At 41.1% G+C, this 9,748-nt stretch overlaps 1 long non-coding RNA gene across 1 annotated transcript in view; it reads left to right on the forward strand.

Annotated features, from left to right (window-relative positions):
* The window catches only part of LOC146310708 (uncharacterized), a 126,671-nt gene extending 118,955 nt beyond the window's left edge, over nucleotides 1–7,716 (forward strand). Inside the window, exon 4 of the long non-coding RNA XR_014772270.1 lies at nucleotides 7,561–7,716. This is a non-coding gene — a long non-coding RNA (uncharacterized LOC146310708). The remainder of the gene's footprint in view (nucleotides 1–7,560) is intronic.
* Nucleotides 7,717–9,748: the final 2,032 nt, after the last annotated feature.

Genomic DNA, 9,748 nt, shown 5'->3' on the forward strand with positions numbered 1-9,748 from the left:
GGTACCAAGTGAAAAGGCACAGAAAACATATTTTTCCACTTTTTGTAACCTTGGCAAATCACTGGCTCTCAGCAGCTGGGAAGTAAGACACAGAACTTCTTGAGCTTCCCCTGCAGTGTTTATTTGTGGGTAAACTATATATTTATTGCTACTAGACAACTTCACTACTTAACTTAAATCCCTGTGTTCTGATTGTCTATACCTGTCCACTCTGAGTGCACAAACTGGCTTTGTCTTTCTTCCTGTCTGTATGCACACACACTCACACTGCCATGCTTATGTCACAATTATAAGCATGGATACATCAGGGATATTCACACATATCAGAGGAAAACTGCATACTACTCAGACTGTTTGGCTTCTTGTTTGTGGCTGAGACTTTCAAATACTCAGACAGGACAGATCCTGTAAAGACAAACGCTTCAGTGTGAGGTGAACATCACTGTCACATGAGCGCCATGCTGATGTGATGTTTATGGTTTACAAAAGCGGTTAAAGATCTCTCCAAGTACACAGAGGGCATTATACAGGTGTCTAGGTCATTTATTATCATTGTAGTACACAGTGTTACACAACGAAAAGGTTTTAGTCCTTTCATGCTACACACACATAAATAACATATATACAGATGATTAAAAGCAGAACAGAATAGTGTCAACTAAATATTAAAATAAAATAAAGCTATATATATACAATTATTTATTTACAAACACATACATGTATACACCCAAGAAATGAATTCATTTAAATATGAGTCAGTTTGTGTAAACAGCAAGAAGATTGTGATGACAATATTGTTGACATAAAAGGTTCAACATTAGGGACCAGTGTCAATCAACTTTTTTGCATGAAGCATTATAGATGTAAAAACAGAGTCCACCCCCCTCCCACCCCTCATCCTGCCAGGGTCTTGTGTGTTGCGTCCTGTCGGCTTGCAGTATGCTCCGCCCATCAAGTGCAGCAGAGTAAGATGTGGGCGTAACAGTCTTTGATTTCCAGTTGCTTGGCCAGTCTCATTTCGTCCAAGTCTAAGCGGGGTCAGCGTGGTTCTTGTCCCCGCTCTGCTCCACTCCTCCTGGGTGGTCCGGGGCGGCGTGCCCAGCTGATCTAGCTGGGTGGTCGAAAGATGATACAACATTTGTCACAGGTTCAGCCAAACTCCCCTCGACCAGTCAACTAATTTTGCGTGATGTATATTGTTTTCAGTATCACCATGTAGCAGTTGTTATGTGACACTAGAAGATTTCTTTGTTAACAATGAGGTAAAACAGATTTTTACTTTGAAGTGTGATGTGTTAATATTCTAAAATTTGTATGCTTGCACCTGCTGTATAATTTTCTTAACAACTTATTACTTTGAACTTGTAGCATGTGTGTCTTCATTCAGTGGTGCGTATCTGGACCTCTGGTGTCTGCAGAGTTGGAAAAAGTGGTACAAAAACCCAAACTGATTGCAGGAATACGCTAACAAAATGCAAAAATATGGAGAAATTTGCAGCTCAAATTGCCTAAGTGGTTTTCACAATTTGGGCAGAGCGCATTAGAGCTGCCTCAGGTCTCAGACAAACATTAGCATAGAACATCGAACACCTGCTCATTTAGTCATCATCAACTTCTGGACTTTCCCTAATAGCAGAGATGCCAGTTTGAGTTTGAGATTCATGCCTACAGACAAGCTTAGACATTCAGCCCATCCTTTGTTATCTTTTAAAATACTCCTCACTTTCTGTGGAAAAATGTATAGGCTTTGATACGCGGCGGTTAATAAATTCCTAATACTGTTCCAGTTGAATCAAGTGGATGTAAGTTGTAATTTCCTTTGAAGATGTAAATGACAAGTGATTAGTTCAATATTTCTTCTCGGGATTTCCATAATTAGACTCCCTGACCAGAATCTTATTTTAATCTTTTCTCGTCTAAGATATGCGCAGACATTCTCCTGGAGATGATTAAATAATCTTCAATCAGCGTTTAACCAGTGGGGCTGTAATCTGGGAATTGGAAATGGAATCTCTGAGGGAGACGTCTTTCCTTTGTAGGATGATGCACACATTGGCTTTGTGTGTGTGTGTGTGTGTGTGTGTGTGTGTGTGTGTGTGTGTGTGTGTACTGGTGTGGATGTATTCCTGGCTGGCTACATGTATGCGTCTCATTCCTCTTTTGATCAGTTGTTAGCTTCTCTATTTTATGGACATGCTGGTACGAGAAGATGAAATACAAGTGTGCAGTGTGCTTCGGTCATGTGGGTATATGCACTTCAGTTTTATATATTAGCCTTTCAGTGAAAAAACACTACTTCAAACCACATTTATTCAAAAAGAAACACATTTAGATCTGCCGCAGAACTATTCTTAGTATTCACCAAAGGCCACTGAATTTTTTAAATTGTTTCCAAAGGAAACGTTCTATATTGACACTAGGGGTGTAAATAGTAGGTAGTTTCATCACAATATAATATCATATTGATTCTTTGAACAGCCGTACAATATTTGTTGAAATCACAAAGTCTGAATGATAGGATTTTCATTCAATTCAATTTAGGGGCCTGCCGTTGATATCAGATGATATCATGTCCATGTAACACAGTCAGTTACATTTATGTAAAAAAAAAAAGCGACTAAATTGTGGTTTGACAATTTTATCCCTGAACTCTAGACATTTGTGACACCAATATGACATGAAATAACATTGTAAGATAAAGATAATGATATAGATCGATATTTTCACTTTGCATTGATTCTATTGGATTGTTGGACTTGATGGAATTGATATATCGATCCAGATTACACCCCTGATTTTCACTCTGCTACAAATGCCAGCAGCATGACGAGGCTCTGAGTGTCTATTCTGCCCTGAATGTCTGCTGTTATTTTCTGGTTGCGAAGAGTTAAAACTTGTTTTGGTAAAATGTGGCGTGACTTTTTAGCCTTTTAACTTTTAACTGCCAAACTGTGCAGTAGGAAATATACCTGTGGACCTGCTTACATTAAATGAAAACAGTATATTCAAAAACATGTAAGTCAATATCTTGTGATTATTTTCTGTTTAGTATTACAGTTTGCCTCACGTTGTGCATATAGCTGAATTAAATGGTGACTTGAATATATATCAATGGCACCATACTGAAAAGAGGTGGATTTCTGGCATAATAAAACAGTATTTAACCTTTTGTTTTGTTATACATCTTCACATCCCCTATGAGCCAGGATATAGCAAAGGATAAAGAAATGAACGTGATGTCTCTGGTAGTTGTTCTATAGGGCCAGAATTCTGTCAGCAGTCATTTTGGTATTCAGGTTCAGTATTTGTTGATAACACAAACTATCTTGGAAATTAGATACTTGTAAAACATAACTGAACTGATATTCCAGAACATTTCAGCTGAAGTAAGGCTGTGCCTCCCTCATGTGCTCTCAGCTGAGTGTTTTCAGAAGAGCATTTTCAGCTGGGAAAAAATGCTTTGGTGGACACAGGACCTAACTGCATGTTGCACATATAAAGCAGAAACAATTTAAGAAAGCATTAAAAAACAATGCCATGCTTTGTAAATCTCTTGTATAGATTCATGCACTGACGCAAAGCACGGCAGAACTGTGCTCCTTCAAGCAAAGAGATCGTGTCTATTTAATGCTCCTGCAAGCTGGTGACCACATGACTAATGTTGCATTCTCATGCGTGCTCTGGTTTTATCTCTGCCTCCATAGGGGACCATCAGGGCTTTAGATATGTGGTTTCCATACAGCAGCTGCCCATGCCTGCTTCTCCTTTGTCCTCCGCTTTATATAATCAAATAAATCACACAGAATGGAAAAATTGCCCTGTCTTTTTTCCTGTAGAAATAGCTGGTCATGTCAAGCGCACAGCACACCTTGCTGCATAATTCAACAGGCTTGATTAGTTTTAAATTTCCCAGGTTTATTTATTCTATTTAAATGTGCTGTGAAATCCCAGTAATTGCAGATTGCTCTGAATAGGAATGCAGGTCCTGTGCAGAGAGCGGCTCTGTGGACGACTGCTTTCAGCTTCAATTTGTTTGAACAATATAAATGATTTTGACTCAGCTCATTTCCTTTGCCTGTGGCTGCTAATGTCTTGATCCATCTAAAGATAGCCTAGAACCTCTAATTACTCACCGCGCTATTGATGTATTAGCTCACATTCAGTGATAGAGAAAAGACCGGGTTCCCAAATTGAATCGTCACCTCTCGTCTCCCTGAAACATTAATGCTATTGCCAGAGCAAAAATATCCCTCAGTCTTTTCCAAACCAACTCACTTCATTAAATCCAACCCGCCTCAGGATTGATGCCTGTGATTTATTGTTGTCAGTTTGCTGTGAATTTGTAGAAAAGATGTAGCTGTGTCCCTGTGTACCCCACAGTTGTCTTTGTGTTTTTGACTGCAGGTCAGGGACGTCGAGGGCCAGCTCTGGCTCCAGGGGACCCAACAGATTTGGGTCTTATCAGCCCCAGCAGCCCTCTTCATGGGCCACAGAGCGACTGTGGGCCTGGAGCCGCCCACATACTGGGACTGCTGCTCAGCCTGCTGGGCCTGGTGCACTGTCTGCCTGCCTAAGTCTCTGAGCAAAACATCCTGGAGGCTGGTTATATAAATACTAACCACAGCAAAGTTTATTTCTGCTGTCAAAACTTCCCTCATTACTGTCCATTAAAGAACTGTAAACATGTTTTATCACACACATCGTGGAGGATGTGTGAGGTACTTACCAGTAGTCAGTGTATTATCTGCATTAGATGGCAGCCGGCACACCCCTAGTTTGGAGATGCAGACAGGAGCACCAGCATGGAAGCTAAACGGGTCAGCAACAAAGGTCAGCAAAAGGTCCACCTAAAAATATAAATAGTTTAAATGTCAGACAGCCTTTTCAGATGAGAAACCGCTGCTATATTATCCAAATATCCCCATCTTCAAATCAACCCAGCTCCTCAGTAATTTTACCTTGCAGAACATGGGATTTGTTGGTCTGCAGGTGCCACTATCTGTTAGATTGTTTGTGTTGTTGTGTGACATCAGTGAATCTGACCTATCCCTTTAAAACATCAAAGCCAATGAAAATATTGTAAATATAGAGTGTACTTAAAAAGACACTGATTTTTTAGGTGAACCTTTTTTAAGTGGTACACAGCTGTTCATTGCTTAGCTTCCATGCTAGCGCCTCTCTCTCCTTCTCCAAACTGGAGGTGTGTTGACCGCCATCTACTTTAGCTAAAACATTGACTATCAATAAGTACCTCATACAGTCTCACTTTAAACAATCCAAACTATCCCTTTAAAAGAATACACAACGGTACTGCTCACATACTCAAAGCCAACCACCATGGATGAAAGCCTAAATAGAACAGACCATTAGAGGAGGGAAGGGGAATATGCCCAGTGGTCAAGCCATCATGAGTTATCATGTAGGTGGAAACCCAATTTGCAGTTTGGTCCAGTGGCTCTGAGAGCATTTTTGGAGCGTCAATTACTTCAGCCACTTGCTCATGGGTGGTAATTGTAGCGGAACAGGGGACAATGTTTATTCATGCGGTCATGCGTTGATGGCCTTTCACCTGCGTGAATCTCTGTTGAATATTTATCTCTGCACATCCCCCCCAACTCCAGCGATCTCAAGATACACAGAAAATCTCTGCTAAGACCCCCTGCCAGACTAAATCCATAGATGCAATCCCACCAAATTTTCAGCTTTTCTCTGACTCCATATCAGTGAAGGCAGGTGAATCTTGACAAAAACATGGAGGAGCACCATGAAACAAAGACACTCTATAACAATAGCATTTTAAACCCCATTTTCAATTTACAGACACAGCAAATTTTAGATTCCCAGATATCAGAACTGAATCCTTTGTAGAAATACTGTTCTGTCCAAAAATAAAACTATTTCCTCCTAATAAATGTGCAGGGGCAGGAAAACATAATAATAATAAATACAGCACAGAGAGAAAAGGCTGAGCTTTGAACAGATAAACACGCCTGGAGTTCCCCCGCCCTGTCTGTCTGCATGTTGCCCCATGCTGAGAGTGATAATAGCTGGACATGGCCACTCTCTGGCAGTCAGCTGCTCTTTGTACAGAGCCAGGGAAATGGAGGGAGCCAGGGGACCGAGGCAGGGTGTGTGGCTGCGTGGACAGCGGTCAATGGGCTGGTGTTGACAGCTGAGCTGGTCACTGTCCAGGAACAAAGTCCTGGGTCAACATTTACGGTTTACCTTGTGTAACCTGACCCATAAGCCACTAGGATATTAGATGAGTCTCCATTTATGGGAGCGCAGACATTTAGAGTGAACCAGTTGACCGTTTGAAAGCAGCGATTGTCCAATCATAGCTTGGCAACTGTAACTAGGCACGACAGGTCTGTCAAGCTTAGGATTTTTCTCTCCAAAATCCAAAATACAACAGCAAAAGTGTGCCGAATGGATTAAACAGTGTGTCTGTCACAGTGTGTCAGTGTTTTCTGCTCTCAAAAACTGTAAACATTATTATTTATGGCAGACTAGCTTATTATGTGGCCGAACTCAGTATTACGTACTTGCAGCATTTATATTGCACATAACAGAAACATGACAAAGGGGCTTATGTTCCCATTTCTACACATGTGCTTTTCTGGGGTCCTATGTTTCCTCAGTCCTACATTCCCAAGGTCCTGTATCCCAAACAGAGCATGTGAGCAGAATGGTGCGGTGTGAATTTCCGTTCCTCTCTCACAGAGTTGTTTGTCCTCTGAGCGTAAAAATCTACATCCCTGTTCAGGTCAGTGACTAAACGGTGTGCGATATTCATGTTTTTGTACAAAGCAGCCTGGATAATTTAAATCAGTTTCACTCAGTTTACATCAGTGAGGATGTTTTAGACCACAGCAGACAGCAAACTGAACACCGACACACACTGAGGAGATGAAGAGGGAGAGACGGCATCTGGACACTTTATCATGATTTGCAATAATGCAGCGCAGCAACAGATGTTTCATCATGAGCATCTGTCTGAGACATATATTTTAGTTTGTAGTGTATAAACAACAGAACTGTACAGTAACATCAGGATTCATCATCCAAAAAGTTTTTCTATCAGTGTCTGTGGGAATGTGCAGTGGGCAGTTGGGTGTGTGTCACACCTGTGGTGTGAGCAGTACCTGAGCGAAATCCCCAACCCCACCCCGCTCACGCTCTCTAATCCCAAGTTCCTATGTTCCCAGGATCCTTTGCTCCCTAGAATAACATCATGATGGCCTCCATGGAAGAGGACCCTCACCCTCTGTAGTTATAAGCAGCTTCTTAATGCAACGTAAACCCAGCAGTTCTTATTTTCAACATGCATATCTATATTATATACATGCCAACAAGAATCTATGCAATTACGTGTGAGGTACAAAAAAAGTATATAGTTTCTCTTTAAAATTGAAGCATGTGATACATTTTCTTTATGAAATCACACAGTGCTGTATTTTTTTTCCTTCTCTGTCGACCATGGCTCACATCTGTTGTTGGTAATTGGAGGGAGACGTTCTCTGGCCAACTGTTTATTTTCCTCTATTTCTTTTTCCTCAGAGCATGTGATGTGCAATTCCTGGGAGAGGCCAGACCGGTTAAGGATCACTGCCGGGGGACTTGCTTTGCTCAGGTTGCCAGAAAACAGCCGTTTCATCTCTTGCACAGTGAAGCAGCGCGGGTTAGCACGGAAAGCAGATCAAAAGCTCTGCAACAGCTAAGGTGACAATGACAGAGACTCGCCCATATCAACACCGACGCACAAACCTCTGGTCAGTTAAACCGAGGGAGGTATGGAGAGTATCTTCAACAGCCAGAAGCAAGACACGTGTCAGATAATCAATGATTCGTTGGATGGTTTTGGAAATGGAGACAGATAGAGAAATTAAAAGGAGGGAGGGGAGTACGGAGAGCATGAGGGAACACCGGGAGAGGGCCAAATTTAAGAAGGGATGCGGGAGCTCCCACCAGATGTGAGGGCATTAATTACTCCTAATCAAAGACTGTGCCAGCCCGGTGACAGTGGCAGGCATGCAGGAGACACTCAAGGTCATTAGTGGCTCTCCCACTCACACACTCACAGAGCCAGGAATACCAACACACACACACACATTGTGTCTGAGGCAGTCTGTGAGAGAGCTTTGCGAAGATACTGTTTCACACCATGAAATTAACTCCAAATTTAGAGCAAACAGGTTCAGAAAAATTCATCATCCTCTCTTATGTCACAGCGTTGTGGCTTAAAATTTTCCTCAGTGTCCCTGGATTCCTATTGATCCAGTTTCCACAAGCCAAAACAAAAGCAAATTAAATGATAATAAGTGAACAAGTGGAATAAGTAGTGTATTAAAACTGCGTGAGAGTTCTTGTCTCACTCTGTTAATGGTGATATGGGTCTGTGGAGCCAGTGTTTTTCTCCAGCTCTAAGAGGATTACAGGTTGTTTGTTACGGCTGGTGTCTGGGTAATGGTGATAAGGCAGAGAGAGAGAGTGTTGCAGGTGTACCAGACACTGCCAGGCAAGGTGAGAAGGCTTTTAGCGCTCAGCAGCCGGGGAGGAGCACAAGTGGCATATGGTGCCACAGGTTGTTTTCTGCTGATAATTTGGAAAAACTAATTAACTTTTTCAAAGTAGCATGTCCTGTTTTTTTGTCTATGTTTCTGGAGGATTGTTACACAAAATTTGTCAAAGAAAACAAGTGTTCGCTGATGAAACTATGGCTGATGAAATAATCTTTAAACCTGCTTTAACCTTCTTGGCTACATGGGGTCGTAGAAAAAAGATGTGAACACAACACTGACATGTTATCACCTTATAGAAGATGATATAGCTAACATGTTAGCATACAGTTTGTTATATTCACACCCAGCCAATGCTGTGCAAGTTAATTCAGTAAGTAGTTACAGTTACTAGTTGCTTCTCTCAAAAGTAATTAAATTATTTTAATAAATACTGTGAAGAAAAGTAATTAGTTACAAGGGAAAGTAACTTTTGGTGTTACTTTAAAATGCCTGCTTTGATTCTCTCAATAATGCTATATTATTTTAATGACAACTCTCAAATGTTATCTAGAACTGTACCCATTATCATTCATAGAAGTTTTTAATACTCCTGACCCCAGAGGGCAGCAATGACTGGTGGCCCTACCTGTTAGCTAGACTTTTATTGGTAGAAGAAGAACGCAGACTGTGCTGGATATACATGTCAAGCATTGCTACTTTAGATAATAATTTTATCATAGACAGTTTATATTATACTGTCTCTCTCCACAGTAAAGTTGACTGACGTGAGATTATAAGCACGAAAATCAACCCCGTTGGTCGTCTACATCTGCTTTCCTCTCCAGGTTCCACTGTTTTCAGGTAAGACAAAAGTAATAGTTTACAGTAATTGTAATTGCATTATTAATTTGAAAAGTGATCAGTTATGTCTAGTCACCGAACAAAATGGCTGATTTATAGTAACACGTTTTTTTTGCAACAAGTTACTACCAACACTATGTCCAGCACACACATAGCAGTGTTAGCAATAATTTGAGGTCACGTTTCCGTCCGTCTGACTGGGTGTCCAGTCAGACACATTCGCCATTTCCTTGTCCTGAGCTGGAATACAGTGCTGTGACATAAAAGCGCCAAAATTAGACGTTTTTTGTGCATGTCCAATCAGAACTTATGTACACACACAAACTCTCACAAACAAAATAAATGAACTTTATTTTAAGGCAGATTATATCACTGGCACAGGCGAT

This window comes from Lutjanus erythropterus, chromosome 18 (genome assembly GCF_056507025.1).
Source record: "Lutjanus erythropterus isolate fLutEry1 chromosome 18, fLutEry1.hap2, whole genome shotgun sequence".
Classification (NCBI taxonomy): domain Eukaryota; kingdom Metazoa; phylum Chordata; class Actinopteri; order Lutjaniformes; family Lutjanidae; genus Lutjanus; species Lutjanus erythropterus.